General features: G+C 41.6%; 1 protein-coding gene across 5 annotated transcripts in view; it reads left to right on the top strand.

The window, feature by feature from the left end:
* The window catches only part of diaph2 (diaphanous-related formin 2), a 705,669-nt gene that overhangs the window by 125,502 nt on the left and 563,577 nt on the right, over positions 1-16,590 (top strand). The window contains exon 1 of one of the 5 annotated variants that reach the window (XM_067996885.1): positions 11,778-11,864. The exons of the other annotated variants lie outside the window; for them this stretch is intronic. The gene's annotated coding sequence lies outside the window, so the exon portion shown is untranslated. Of the gene's footprint in view, positions 1-11,777; positions 11,865-16,590 lie in introns of those variants that run through there. 5 annotated transcript variants of the gene reach the window in all.

Here is a 16,590-nt window from a genome sequence, read left to right as displayed (position 1 = left end):
TGCTGCTGAGGCAAGGCACCAAAGGGCCAAGGGGGAAAAAGAAAACTGGCAGAGCAAAAATACCCCCATGATGAATGAGTATCTGTGTCAAGATGTTTTTTTTTTAAAAGGTTGCTTCAGTTAGGATTTGATCGTCTCACAGTTTGAAGTTCGAGTTATTACTTCAGTGTTGTGGGCCATTCAATCGTTTCTTTATGTATAGTATTTTCCTAAAGGAATGGCTTTGCTTTTTGTGTGTATAACAAAAATTAGGACTAACTGTTACTTTCATTTCCTTTTTTCTGGTCTATTTGGTCAACCCTGCATTTATTGCTGAGAAAGATGTTGTTTGACTAACCTGGTACCAAGCCTTCATTGGTACTGGTGTGAGACCTGGTGATCCATCTGATTTTTCTGTCCCTGATGGGAGAAATGTTAGCCGTTGCTGCGACTGAATTTGTGAGCTTAGTAGAGTGGGGTTTGGAACTTATGTCTCGCTGCAGCAACAACAACAACTTGCATTTATATAACGTCGTTAATGTAGTAAAATGTCCCAAGGCACTTCACAGTTATCAGATAAAGTTTGACACCAAGCCACATAGAGATATTAGGACAGGGTCAAAGAGGGATGTTTTAAGGAGCGTTTTAAAGGAGTAGAGAGTTGGAGAGGTTTAGGGAAGGAATTCCAGAGTTTAGGGTCCAGACTGCTAAAGGCACTGCTACCAATGGAGAAGCGAAGGAAATGGGGAATGCATAAGAGGCCAGAACTGGAAGAATGCAGAGCTCTTGGAGGTTTGTAGGGATGGAGGAGATTATAGAGATAGAGAGGCAAGGCCATGGAGAGGTTTGAACACAAGGATGAGAATTTTAAATTCGAGGCGTTGTTGGACCTGGAGCCAGTGTAGGTCAGCGAACATAGGGTTGATGGCTGAATGGGACTTGATGTGAGTCAGGATACAGGCAGCAGAGCTTTGGATAAGTTGAAGTTTACGGAGAGTGGAAGATGGGAGGGCCGGCCAGGAAAACATTGGAATAGCATATTTGAGTGGGTTACACGTGGAGTATATGCTGATAACTTTCTTGTAACAGGAAAGGATAAAATTCATCATTGTTATTGCTAATATTGTAACATGACCAGTACTGCAGGCGAGCAGTTTTTATAATTGAATAAAAATGAGCACCCTATTGAGACTTTTTTTTATAATGTGTGTATTAACAGACTGTTGAATGCGTTACTACATCTGTCATTGCAGCTGACGTGAGGGAGGATGCATTGATTCCTTACATTTTGAAATGCATAACTAATGAGGAATGAACAACTTCAAAACTATTAATAATAATGAAGCTTGGTCCCTCACATTTTGCCATCTGGCTGAGTAATGCCAGTAAAGTTGACTTCAATTAAATGTTATTCTCTAACGTGATTACACATGATATTTCTGTACCTTCTTTCCCCCACCCCCAAAAAAAATTGTTGTGCAGGCCAGATTTTCAGTAAATCCCATGGCTTCAAATTGGTTTTATTTAGTTGACAATTGTTTTTTTTTCTTTTTAGTCACTTTCAGAAGGTGTATGTGGAGTCAATTTATCAGATATGAGAACTTAATTTGGTCTGCATTTTAGTCTACTGCACAATACTTCTGTATATTTACTTGGAGGTGAAATTAGGAATACTTATGTGGGACATCATTAGTTCACACACTGTGTTGAATATGGATCTAGGTTGTATGTAGATTTGTTTTAGAACAGGCACTTTTGATGAGTATAGCTATTTGAATATACCTTAAATCTAGTGAGGTATGGTCATCAGCACTAGTAGGGATATAAATATAGTTTACAGGACGTCTTCATGTGTGGTGGTCATTTCTACTTATTGGGTAAGCAATTAAATTGGAAAATTATACTTATGTGTAAAATGGGTATCTGTGCTAATATGGAATCCATTTGGTGTCACAAACATCTTTTTCCCACAGTTCTGTATTCTCAAATGATGTCCTCTCCATTAAACATGAAAAATGCTTCATGAAACTGACTTGACGTCTGGTATAAACCAAATTACAACTGTGAGACTTTGCCTAAACCTAACAAATTAAGCCTGAGATATAAATACAAATGTTTTAATATTTTCAAACTTCCAAAGATAATTTAACTGCTTTAAATGTTCAGATTTGCAATAGACTGGATAATGCAGGTGATTCTACACATTCACTTCCAGGACCTTGGTTCATGTCCAGTACAGAATGATGGGATGGTTTGCTCTGCTGTCTGTGAGGGTCTTACATGAAATGTGTTTTGGCATCCCAGTTCCCTGTTGCTGTGGAAATGGGCACTAAATTGGCAGCCTTGCTCAGTCCAGAATGATGGTTGGTGTGGAAATGGAAAATGTCTCACGGATGCAATATGAGCTGCAATTTTGAGGTTGGGGCAGAGAGGACTGAATGTGATTTGTGTATCTATGCTATATGAGACCTGAGAATGGTTGGCACTGATGTTGCTTATCCATCATGGATAATGTTCCATTCCCTACTGCTGAAGTCCCTTGTCAGTTCTGTGCCCATCAAGGCACCATAAAGTATTGAGAATTGTTACCTTGTGAATACAAATATAATAGAATAACCTAGTAACAGAGGCAGTTAACTGCATATCTGATGACTGCGTTGCATTTCTTTTGAAGGAATTGCTTACAGCAAATAAAGTGATTTTAGTCCACAGGGACTTTCAAAAGGCCTTTGATGAGGTACTACACAGGAGACTATTGGAGAAGATTAAGGGGTATGAAATTAGAGGAAGGGTAGCTCGCTGGATTAAAAGCTGGTTAGAAGGGAGGAAACTGATAGTAGAAGTTAAGGGAAGTTTTTCAGAGTGGTTGCAAGTGGATAATGGTGTCCCACAGGGTTCTGTTCTGGGACTATTTTGAATAGGGCCAGTAGGGTTGCACTGGGTTCAACCCAGAGCCACCTAGACAAAAACAGTACTACAAGTGCCCCCCTCAAGAGGAAGGCACTGCTTAATACAAACTAAGAGTTGCACAAAAATAACCTAAATCATGATTGTGTTGTCATTATTAATTGATTACAATGACATGTCCTGCAATGTTCAGTGGAGGTTCTGCTCTGGTATTGCTTCTGTTCACTGTGTATATCAGTGATTTGGATTTAGAGCTAGAGAGAGTGGTGGCCAAAGTTGCTGAGAATACTGAAATTGGAGGCCTAGTAAAAATGCTGAGGAACAAAGGGATATTGATAAAATAGTACAATGGGTGAAAAAATGGCAAGTGGAATTCAGTGTCGGATGGTAATTATACTTTGAATGGGAGAAGCTGGATGATGTTGAAGAGGGGTTTCAAATTCACAAGACATTGAAGACAGCACCTCCAGTAGATAAAGCCATGAAGAAAGCTAATGGAACACTGGGTTTTATGGCAAGAAGTACAGAACATTTAAATCATTGGTGAATCTGTATACAACCTTAGTATGACCATAATTGGAATACTGTGAGCAATTTTGGGCTGCACACATCAGATTATGGAGAGGGTACAGTGCAGATTCACTAGAATGCTGCTTGGTGTGAGGAAATACAAATATGAAGAAAGACTTGAAAATTGGATGCTGTTTTCATTAGAAGAGGTAGTTTGTTAGAAATTAAATTTGTTAAAGGGTAATTTGATAAAAATGTTTAAAATTATGAAGGGATAGGGTGGAGTAGATAGAAACCACCCCTGTGGTTGAGGGGTCTAGAATGAGGAGACAGGGATACAAGATTCAAGGGATTTATGACAGAGAGCAGAAGACATTTTTTTGAACAGATGGCTGAGGCTGTGGCATATACTACCAGAGTTCGTGAGTGAAGCAAGAGTCCATGTTGTCTTTAACAATAGGTTAGATAGGTGATTTGAAGGAAAGGGTCATTAAGGGATATGGGAATTAGGATGAGCGCTCCTGTGGAGGATTGATACCAACACAGACTTGTTGGGCTCAGTGGTCTGTTTCTGTTTCATAATTTCTATGTAATTCTGTTTGTGTACTAATTTGTAAATGAACTTGCTGTGTAAACAGATTTGTGAGTGATTAAAGATACTGTACAAAAATCAGACTGAAGTTGCCATTTGTGTTTGGTAGTGGTAAGAACTTGAGTGGATCAGTGCACCATTTTATTTTTATTAGAAATTGATTGGTTTGCTTTGTGACTGGTAAAATTGTTATCACAGCTTAATTGAGGCAAGTTATTTGATCAGCTTAGAGTAAACAGGGTGTTGCTGTTCATTGTGAAGAAAAGATGGTGAGGTTCAAACTGACTTGAGTTTCCGTCGGCTGAAATAATTAAACACTTATTTGGTGTTTGGAATATGTAGATAGATATATAGGACTTAGGAAACAACATTCCTTGTAAATGCAACAAATGTTTACTGCTTTGCAGAAGTATGCTGTGCTTGGCTGAGTAAATATTTATTGATGGGTTTTTTACTGTATTACACAGTATGTCAGGAGGGTTACGGTCATCAATTAGTACATAAACTGCAGTTTAATAGCAGCATTATTTTTGGAAGTCTAATATGCGTTTTGTATAAAAGAAACAGAATCAGCCGCTAAATTCTTTGCTCTATAGAAAATAAACTGGCCAAGAATATTCTGCTTTAAAAAGCATCTTCAAAAAATTGATACTTTTCTAATTTTCATCTATATTGCTGCATAGATATTTTAATAGGCTTGTAAGGGGGACTAATTTCTGCAATGTACAGTAATTGCTTTATTTGACTCTATTGATTTGTGCCTTAAAACAATGTCAAGGTTCAGCGAATTTGGTAGAATTGAATTTGAGCAGCTTCAAGCTGAAACACTTCAAAATTCACATTTAATTGCTCTTCAGAGTTAATATTGCAGTGTATCTTAATTTCCAGAGTTAATATTTACAGTGACATAAAATGCATTCCTTATCCTTTAAGCAGTGACAACTGTCAGTAACTAATGACCTCTACCTAAAACATATATTGATTTATTGGATTTTGGAACTTCAATTTCTTTGACTTTTTAAAATGTATTTGTGGCAAGAGATTTTTGTGAAGTTTGTCTTTTTAAAGTTCGGACTTTTTACAAAAAAATAAATTATTAAGGACTTATTCAGTCAGGGTATGGCCTATTCAACCACAGTGGCTAATTTCATCGAATCATAGAAGGGTTACAGTGTGGAAGGAGGCCATTCGGCCCTTTGAGTCCATGCTTTTAAGGGAATTTTTAAGGGAGTTGTATCCATTTGTAACCTTGTAGTGTGGTGCACTGTAGCTTTAGGCTCTCTTTCTCCAATTAGGTGTTGCTATTTCTGATCTTTCCACTTCTTTCTAAAACAACTTACTGGTGAATTTCAGATAACCAGTGTAATATTAAGCATTCCCTGGACAGGTATAATACAGATTGATGCAGAGCAAATATCCCTTTACTCTGTCCAACTATATACATCAGCATCAATCTCAGAAGGGCACCCTGTACTGCAGCAGTACGGCATTTCCATTTTTCACACTAGCCATCTTGCAGTTACTGAGTGAGATTACCAGTGTAGTGCCAAACTAAAGGCAATTTTGTCTTGTGGGTATGTGCTGACTAGGAACTGAGTTGAAACGACTTAAGCTTACTTCACACAAAACTCTTTCAGTCAACATGCAGAGAGACTTCCATCCAGCCAGTCTGATCTAGATTTGAAAACCAGTACCTAAAGGTGGTTGAAGCAACTGGTTGACTTTGATCGCTCCATTATATTCTTGTTTGCTTCACACTGATTCCCATTAGTTTTCTGCAATTTTATGACTCTTTCACTTCAGCTTTTTGCTGCCACCCTTTTTCTGTTTTGACCAAAGCATGATGGAACAATCTTGTTTAAGGACTCAGTTATGGTTACTGCCCGTAATGCTCCATAATCTGCTGGATCAGTCCTATTGGTTTCCCCCTTTTCGCTCTTGGAGTCCGACCAGCCAGTTTTAAATTCAGTGTCTTAACTGTGAACAAGTGAAAATTAACCAGTGAAGACAATCAGTCTAAAATTGATATTCAAACTTGGATCAGATTCATGAATCACTGGGAATGGAGTCCAATGCTATGCTCGTAGATGTTTTGTATGCATTCTGTGCTCAATTTCTTTTCACCTCATCTTAAAAAGAAAAGTATTAATCTCACTGCACCTTCAAGATCCTAACGGTCAATAATAGGACTTGTTGACCGGAGGTCACCGGTTACGGTTACTGGCTTAGTACAAAGAGGAGAAGAGTCAATTCTCTCTTAACTCTCAATTCACTTTATTCACGCCATTAGATCATAAACATATAGCTTATACGTCTGGTTAGATATAGGCATGCAGTTTACACCAGGTTATACAATTTTATACCCAAACTAAGATCTAAACGCACACTCACTAGGTATCTCTGACACTTCCTGAGTGGTCACAGAATATAAAGGATAATACCCGAAAAGGAGAGCTGATGCTGGCCAAGCGTTCCGTTCTCTCTCTCTCTTTCGACGTCGTCTCTACGTCCCTGACGTAGGGTCTTCCACTTCCGCGATGGTTGGTCTCTGGAGTCTTCGCTCTGACTCCATGCCCCAGATCCTTCATTCTTATTCCGAATCTTATCTCTTCAAGCTGTGCTGTCTCTCTATTTCGTTGGTTTAGGCTTCCTCGGTTACCCTGTGTCTTCTCCTCATTGGCTCTGTCCCAAGGACTTAGGTAGCATTACCTCATTACTCCTTTTCTAAATAAGGACTTGTGTCTTATCACATCTCCTTTGTCTTTCACAAAACTTAGCTAATTCAAACCGGTTCCAGCCAGCTAAGGTCAGTGACTGAACTCAGGTTACTTTAGTTCAAAAGTCGTTCCTGCCTGTGTGTATCAGCAGCTGACGTCTCTGGTTACTTTCTGCAGCCCCTAGCCAACACAATTCACTTCTCAAGTCTGTTCACCCCCAGTGTGTGATGCTTTATTCCACGTCAAATTTGCCGAGACAATTAAAAGAAAAGAAGGGGTCATTTCTAAAGCATGAATACCAGTAGGTGGGTTTTTAGAAAGTCTACAAAGCACAGGGGGAAGGGCGGAGGAGAGGCAGATTTTGCCAAAATATATGTATGCTTTTTTATATAAATTTCTGATTCTGAAAGTTGGACTCACTGTTGAAGCAGCTGCAGTTTCTGGAAAACGCATTCACAAAAACACTCTTCTTGCTAATACATTTGAAGTGCAGTTTCTAGAAGGTGATCTGCGAGAAAATAAAATGTTCCAAGTTAATGACTGCAAGACTCTGGTTGGAGTGGTGTCCTGTGTTCATTAAATCCTGTTACATCAGTTATGTCCTGAAAATGGAGTTAATAGTCAGAAAAACAAAGCATACCTTACCAGGGATGGAGGACAAGCCATCAAGACCATTGGCCAGGAGATAGCTAGTTCAGGAGGACATAAATATGCCCTGTCTTGGCTGAATCTGTGAGAGGCCCTTTGTCAGCAAAGATGGAGTAAAGGTATGACCTGGCATGTTTAGGTGCTGGAACTTCATTGATTAAAAGCTCGTCAGTGGTACCAACACGGCTGTGTGAGGTGATTGGCACCAGAAGGGCTGAACCATTCTAACATGTATGCCACTCATTGGTCAATATAATTGGGGCTGTTTCTTTGGAAAGTAAGGATATATTAGTTTGTCAGTAAAGTCTCAGTTCTCAATCAAAATGTGCAGCTTCAACAGGGAGCGAGTGAAAGGTTACATAAGTTAAGATTGGGTGGCTGTACCAGCCAGATGCAGGCAGATGTGAGTGTGTCACTTCGATGTAAACGTTCCCTTAAATCGAGAGGTGAGATTGAGGCCAGCTTGTCCAAGTATAGCTACCAGTGTAGAATGTGATATCACCCAGGAACAGAGGATCCAGGAAGAATGGACATGGTCGGTTATGGATGAGGTCGTATAAGTTCTGGACACATTGCTAACTGCAAGCATATTGGTGGCTAAATTGGGCCGCGTAGCGCCCGCTCTGTAGGTACCATGCGGACACTTAAGCCCCGAAAACGGCGTCCAAGATGCGTGTGTACATTTCCAACGTGACATGCGCAAGGCACCATATTGGTAAAGGTGGGTGTGCACCTAAGGAATGGCGAAAGCATGTAGAGTAGGAAGATTATAATGTAAATTGGTGTGCAAGGCTGATTTGAAGCAGCTGGCGGCATTTTCGAACTCCCTGCTCCAGCCAATGCACTGTCCTAATCTCACACAGCTGAATGGGAGTTTAAGGGCATGAAGGACCTCCCACCAGCGCTATTTAAAGGGAGCATGCAGGAGTTACAGGTTAGTTGCTGGATTAGTTATTCTGGCTACTGGTACAATTGTGGGTGTTTGTAGAAGTTTCCTATATTTGGCGAAACTTGCAATATTATATGTTAGTGGTATTTAAAATAGTGTGCTGAACTAGGTTGCTTCCAGAAATGGGTGGCCTGCTAGGGTTTCCTCTGGGAATTGAACATGACTGGGAGCAGGCAGCGAAGCCCCGCAGAGCAGGACAAGCTGCTAGAAGAGGGAGGAGGAGGCGCGGGGCACTCAGCAGAAGGCCATATCCAGCGAGGGTCTTCAGGGACCAATTCTCTTACCTCAACTTCAGCGACGACCAGTGCATTCGACAGCTGTGGTTCACTAAAGAGGTCATGACTGAGGTTTGTCAACTGCTGCAGTCGCAATTGCAGCCTCAGAGCAGGACAAGGACAGCATTGCATGTGGCTGAAAAGGTAACCGTGGCACTTTAAGTTGTACTGCTGTTGCTCCTTTCAGGCTGCTGCTGAAGATATAAGCAACATCTTGCACTTTGCAGTGCAATGATGTGTAAGGGAGGTCAATGAGGCTCTGTATGCACTCAAACAGATTCACCACGTTCCCTTTTGACACAGACAAGCAGTATGAGCGAGCACGAGGGTTTGATCGCATTGCATGCTTCCCCATGGTGCAGGGTGCCATTGACTGCGCAAATTGCCATGCGTGTTCCACATCTGAACTCTGCCATATTCACAAACAGAAAGGGATTCCACTCCCTCAATGTGCAGCTGGTTTGCAAATACACGCAGCCCGTCATACAGGTGAATGCCTGCTATCCTGGCAGCAGTCATGATTCCTTCATTCTGTGGCAGTCCAATATGCCACCTATATTTCAACCAGCATGGCAAGTCAAAGGCTGGTTACTGTGCAACAAGGGCTATCCCCTCATGAAGTGGCTCATGACCCCAGTCTGGAATGCATGCACATGTGCACAGCAGGTGTGTGGCAGCATGGCTCTCGTTATACACATCATTGAGCACACCATAGGCATCCTCAAGCAACACCTCCGCTGTCTGGACCGCTCTGGAGGAACTCTGCAGTACTCGGCTGAGCGGGGTGCAAGATTTGTTGTTGTATGCTGCATGCTGCACAACCTCGCCGTTATGAAGGGACAGCTCTTGTCACTACCTATCCGGCGAGAACCTGAGCAAGAGGCAGAGGAACTGGAGTCAGGGAAGCAACAAGGTAGACAGGCCCTGTCTGCCAGGGCTCTGTATGATCAGATGATTAATGAGCGATACCTCCCCATTCACCAACAGTCCCACATTCCTTACCTTTCCTCTCTCACATGACCATCAAATCATCCTCGCTTCCTTCCTCAGCTCACCGCAGAAATGAAAACCAACACCAAATACAAATTCATAATATCATTTATAAATTGACACATGAAATGATTCAAACAAACTGATACTATTCACCCTTGTGCATTTTCTTAGTGCCTGTCATTCGTGTGTCTTTACCTTTCCTCGTGCTCCTATGAGGTGCATCCCCAGTGGCTGGAGCATGGGTTGCGGAAGGCTGCTGACCTTTAGTTGAGGAGGAGCAGATGGCGTTGGAGGATGACCTCGAGCAGCTCTGGGCGAGAATGGCCCGGCTTCAGACTGCACCATCTTGGCCTGGGCAAGCAGCAGTCTGGCCTGGCTGGCTGACAGGCAACAGCAAGGGCACTGGTGGAGTGGCAGGGGTAGGAGAGCAGGAACGCTGTCATCCTGGAAGAGGACAGCAGGTTTGTCTTCCATGTCGCCACGGCCATTCAGAACTCCTGGCGATCTGCTGGAGAAAAGATTGCTGGAGTGCTGTGACGCCATGGGAACCCCGTTCCATAGTAGTACCCAGAGCCATGATAGCAGCAGTCTGAATGCCAAATGCAGCATGCAGACCTTGGATGGCAGCTGTTTGTGCTGCAAGGGAAGCTAAGACATCGGTCATCAGACGCTGCGTCATGGTGGGTTCCACAGGTGTGCTGATGGAGGTGACCACCCGTTCCATGTGGGAAATTATGGGTTCCAAGCTCTGCGCAAAGTCCTATGCCAAGTTGGAACTGCACTCCTTCATGCCCCTTGAGATTGTGCGAATGCCTTCCAGTGCACCAAGCATTTGATTGTGTACGCCCATCAGCTGCCTTCTGTAGCCTGGCCCGTCAAAGTCATCTTCTGACTTCTCTACAGCAGAATGAGTGTGCAACCTCGCCTTCTGGCGAGCTGGCACCTGAGGTATCCGATCACCGCCCCCCCCCCGCACCACACCGCACCGGCTCCTGTGCACTTGTGCCCGGTGTCTTACCACATGCAGATCCCACCTCTATCCTAGCCTCTAAAGTAAGCGCACTGTCAGTCTCTCAGCTGGTGGCTGCGAGTGTAAGATCAAGTGACTGTGTCTGCGTCATCACTGTCATCTTCCTCTGCCTGCTCTGACTGGGCAGGTTCCAGTTCTTGGGTATTTGAAATGACAAAGGGACACGGGTTGAGTTGTGGTGCGGAGAGAGGGGAAAGTAAGCCGTGCATACTTACACCATCTGCAATACGTGAGTCAGAAAAGATTGTTGGTAGGTGGGTTACAGGGCTGTAGTGCGTGGAGCAGTGGATGAGGCTAGTGGTACAGTTGGTAGGATATGCCACTTGAGTTGAAGTCACTCACCTTGACCACTCGTGTCGAATCATTGAACTTCTACCTGCACTGCATCCATGTGCATGGTACGATGCTCCTGGCATTTACTTCATACGCAACTTCCTCCCACTGCCTCTTCAGCATATGTCTGGTGGGCCTCCTGTCCCCCTGTGGATAAAGGATGCCCCTCCGTGCATCCACCTCTTCCACCGAGGTCTCTAGTGCACCGTCTGAGAACCTTGGTACGCGCTCGCAGGCGCAGCCATTCATCACTATCCTGCTGCACAGAGTTAGTTGCCAAATGAATTCCAGCACTTCCTGCAGCCACAGTGCACCTCCCCTTTAGGAGGTGTAGGCTGTCTTTAAATAATGCTAGCCACTCCTGATATCGGGACCCCTCTGCTGGTGCGTGCAACCAGTCAAACCGCAGGTAGCGCTGGCTGCGCGAGCGTCATTAAAATCGTATCGCAACCAACGGGCGTGGGTCAATTGCGCACTGTGATCCCACCGCCCGTTTTCGGGGGTTAACCAATTTAACCCCCTTAGACTCTAATCTAGTCAATAGACTGGCTGTCTAATGCTGTTAACTTGTCAGCTATCTAAGCTGATTCTAAATTAATCTCACCAATTTATATCAATCGCAGACACTGACTTCAACAGTAAATTTGTAATCAAGCAGTTAATGTTGAGTTACTGTGACATAATTGATCTGCCTGAGTAACCTGTTATTTATTTTGACAATTAACCCTATCGACTAATTATTTACATGCTCAATGTTTAAGTGCTGCTAACTATGATTTTGAGGTTAATAAACAATTGTTAGTTTGTAACTTTGTCTAACTTCTTTGGTAAATGTAAGGAGTCGCACAACACCAGGTTATAGTCCAACAGCTTTATTTGAAATCACAAGCTTTCGGAGCTTTGCTCCTTCGTCAGGTGAAGTGATTCTTTGGTAAGTGATTGAATGAACTTTTTCCTTTCAGTAGGCTGTGCGGACATAATTCATTGTGTTACAAATTTACTAGTCTGCAACAGCTAGGCAGAATAGAATCTAATTGTATACTTGCAGTGGCCACTTCAATGAAAAATGTTAAATTGGTTTCTCTGGATTTCATTTGTGAGGCAGAAACATGGAACAGTTTTTTTTTGCAGTGGCTACTATCTGTGTTTGGATCTGCTTAGTAGGGAATATGTTTGGTGCCTTCATGCTCCAAATCAGTTTCAGCATTCAGTGAGTTGCCTTCTTTCATTTGCTTTTACGTTTGTATATTGTGCTTGCTCTTGGAGAATGAACAAATGAAGAAGGTACGTTAATCCTGGATTTTTTTGGTATCACCGTCCATATTCTTTGAAGTCCATCCTTCAGATATGAAGTGCTGCCTCTCGTTCCTCATTGTGTCTTTCTGTAAGTGCTCTGAAGAGATAAATGCATGTGTAAAATTTTCGGTTATCTGTTTTCATCTCCATTAAGAACTGCGGAGGGAAAGCCAGATCAAGATTGTGTTGGCAATGTGAGGGAGGGAAATCACGCAATTGCTTCGCTGCCTGATATTGAATCACATTACAGCATCCCATGCATGCATTACTGAGTACAACTTATCACTTTGGGTAGTGTATTTGATTTCTTTCACTCTACCATTTGAAATGGCATTTGCACAATTTTGTGAAATTAAAAAAAAAACTGGAAAAGGAATTAAAAACACAATATTCTTTTAATTGTAAGTTTGCTTATTTTCCATGAACCTTGTTGACGGTTGTGCATCCTATTTTTAAACAAGAAAAAAAACTCTCACCAAATCTTAAAAGGGCTTTACATAAAATGAATTTCTTTCAGTTGCCGTGATTGTTGCACGGACAAACAAAGTGCCATTTGCCCACAAGATCCGACAATCAGCAAGGAGATGAAGGACCAGTTAAATCTATTCTTGGTGTCATTGATTGAGGGAGGAATGTTGGCCAAGGTACTGGGAGAGCTCCCTGATTTTCTTTGAATAATGCCATGGGACCTTTAACATCTAACTGAATAATCAGAATAGGCAGATGGGGTCTCATCTGAATACTCTCAGTTCCTTCGAGTATTTCCCACAGTGTGGTTTGAAGCCACAACCTCTGATGTGATGGTGAGAGTACTTGCCAAGCTTAGAATTGTATTTCAGTTTTTGTGTACAAGATTTTATGATGGCTGCATTATCTCCCAATTTGATCATATGTCTATCACTTATGTGGAGCTACATAATCAATCTACTTTTGGGGACACAGTTAAGTGTGGAAGTGCAAGAAATATCTGAAACTATCAGTTATCTGAGAAAATGGGTTTGATGAATACTTCCAAAAAATGTTTGGCTTAAAATTAAGATATCAGATGTTGAACCTTGAAAATCTGGTTATCAGATTACATTTTCAGTCAGGTTGTAAGCCTTTAATTTGTAGCTATCAAACGACCTTCAGTCAAACGGTTAATGTTGCATTTGCCTTATTGATTTAGCCGGGGAACTAAAAACCATTTCTATGGTAAAAACGGAATACCATGGGAGGAAGGCTTTGCACTGCTTGATGATAAAATGTTTGTATAATACCGTTGGGTCAGAGTTGTTGTATTCAAGAAGCTATTTCACATTTATAAATTACTTCATTTTTGATGACACAAGATTCAGAAAACTTTCCCGTCTGTGTGAGGGAATGGCAGAAAGTCCACTCAATTTTTGCATTTGATAGTGGAGAGGATTGAGCAATATCAACTTGATGAATTTTTATCAGCAGTTGGATTTTAACAGTTGATAGTGTCCTAGGCTGGGGGGAAGGGAAATCAGTCAGGGCTCCTGCTTGATCACGATCTAGTACATCTCACAATAAAATGCTAGTATGAGGACAGAATAGGCTCCTTCTTTCAGCCCAAGGTTAGTTTGGGCAATTGTAGCACCCCAACTACTCCGTCAGTTGAGAACCAACTCTGAACTGAACTGGGCATCAAACCAGGCAGGTTATGTATGACATTTGTTGCTAATCTATTTAGTTTGCGCTGACTGCCCCAGAAACTGTAGTTCCTTTCTAGTTTTACAAAAATGCAGCGTGGTGTGGCAGCCATATCTTCCCCTCTTTTCTCTCTTTCTCTCCTCCCCCTGCCAAAAAAGGAAAAATTGCACTTGCCCTTCCCTTCATGGTCAGTTTAAGCAGCCTTGACCTATGGCAATGTTATCCAATAGAAATTGTTGACTAGCCACAGACGTGGCTGCGGTGACACCATTTGTGGCCACATGCACTGATTTTAGTAGAAAATGCCTTGGATATGCTTACATAACACAGGTAGATGTACTTCATACGTGTATATTGACTTAACAAATATCTGCCACCATTCAGTATAGCAAGGAAGTAAAGCACTCAACAATCAAAAAATATTCATGTGTTCTGTTTTTGTCTTTGCATTTTACCACCAAACACACAGAAGTTAAAGTACATATGCATATGCCATGTGAATGAGTATTGAGATCACACACTCAACAACAGTGTCAAATGCTCATTTAAAAAAAAATTACCAATCCAAAATGCAATTAACCACTTCTCGATTCCCAATTAACTACATGCGGCAAGTGGCTAATGTATTGGACAACACTGGCCTATGGCATAAATAAAAACATGTACACCGTTCTCTTTGCGCAAGCTGACATTTTGCAATTTCACAGCACTGCATCATTTGCAGAAATGCACATGCTGCTGTTAAACTTTCAGTTTAAAATTCCATCATTTATAAATTGGCAGCCGACAGGAAGAGCAGGCTTGTGTAATTAGATCAGAGTGGCATAATTGCATTCTCTTTTCCTGTATAATCATAATGCAGTAATTTTAAAGGAATTTGAATAAATGACAATGTAGGCAAGTGAAATGTTAGTGATAAACAGATGGTAAAAATTGAGAAAACATGCAGATCTGAGGTAGATCCTTATTAAAAACTGCTGAACTTGATACTTTGTCCTTTAACTATTGCACAATTTAATTGAAAATTGTGGATTATTCATTGAAACATAGATGCGTAATCTAACAAATGACAAGCTAACAGTTGTTTTGTAAAATTCCTTAAGAAATAATTAGTAGAATGTTGAAGAATTGTGCAATATTCTATTATTTTTATTCATATATGCAAATTTGGAGCAAAGGATTTACACTTTGAGGCAGTGCAGCTTGAAATTTATGCTGTTGGGGTAGAATTTATAAATAGTTAACTCGGTGACATCAGTGTTGGACTCTGCTCAATCAACCTGTTGGTATGTTCCCTACGTTCGGTAAGTAAATTAATCCTTGGTTTCTTAGAGGGCAGGAAGATCTGAGTTGATCAAGGCCTTAATGACATTGTCCTAGCATTAATTTTTGAGTTAATCTTTGTCTTTTTTTCTGTGGTAACGTCTCCTGTGTTCACCTTGTGTGGTTTCTTATTCATTTTGCAGGCCTAAGATATCGTGGCAGGCCAGTGTCAATTTGATCAAATATAGGTGCCATTGATCGAATCTTCCCTAAATGGCTATCTTGTCACTGTATTTGACTGAGGACTTTTATTTCAACTTCTTCCATCTTCCTGCTTAAATTGGCTGTTAAAGCCCAAGGCTTAGAACTATATATTCAGATTGGCACATGATAGTTTTGTAGGTAGTTCATTTTATTCATGGAATATTTTCAAAAGCAAATACATATATTTTAACATGATTGTATTTGTGGTCCATGTATTGTTCTCTGCTTTGAGGAAGTTGTTTTCTGCCTGAATAACTTTTGACCAGTTGAGTTTTTAAGGTGATATTTCCCTTGTCTCATTTGAACATGTAATATCAACAAGTGCTCAAGTACTGCACATTTGTTCTTCCTCTATAAATTGGGCCATCGCATTGTTTCCTAACTTTTATTGTGATAGAACCATCTCCTATTGGTGGCCTTTTTATTATATTTTTTCTGTCAATATATAGTTAACACAAGCCCAGAAGGCAACTTTTTAGTACAACAGGCTACAGTGCCTTTATGTCCCAAGGCACATGATCACAGGAGCATGATCAAACAAAAAATTGACACCGAGCCAAAGGAAAGATTAGGACATGTGACCAAAATCTTGGTGAAAGAGGTAGATTTTAAGGAGCGTAATATTGGAGGAGAGAGAAGTGGAGAGGCGAAGAGGTTTAAGGAGGGAATTCCAGAGCTTAGGACCCCTCTGAATCCTGGAGCAGCGGGCAGTTTTGGCAGATGAGATATGCACCTGAGAGTACTTGATGTGGTCAAGTCAGGACCGGTGATGAATGGCTGAAACAGTTGTGCATAATAAATGTTCACATCTGCGTCCCTTGGACTTAAGGGAGCGAACATAGGGGTTGTCCAACCAGGGTAGGAAAGAGTAAGGGTCGTGCTAGGGACAAGGGCAACAAAAGTGAAGATGAGGTTGTGATTAAGCAGATCGGTAGCTGCAGAAGTATCGTGGAGAATGGAAGACCAAAGGCTAGACATTTGGGAGTTTGAAAGTGTTATAAATGACCTGGGGAGAGTTTATTCCAGGGACGGACGCAGAAGGAAGTGGTGTTGGAAGGGGGAAGAGGAATGCAAGTGGTGAGGGATACAAGGAAGTAATCAGAGATGGCCTTGTCTGTGATTGAAACAAAGGGAATAGAGACGCCACGTGAGATGGCAATGTTGAGATGGTTGCCATG

This window comes from Heptranchias perlo, chromosome 15, assembly GCF_035084215.1.
Source record: "Heptranchias perlo isolate sHepPer1 chromosome 15, sHepPer1.hap1, whole genome shotgun sequence".
Classification (NCBI taxonomy): Eukaryota; Metazoa; Chordata; class Chondrichthyes; order Hexanchiformes; family Hexanchidae; genus Heptranchias; species Heptranchias perlo.
This window is presented reverse-complemented; position numbering and strand designations above follow the sequence as displayed.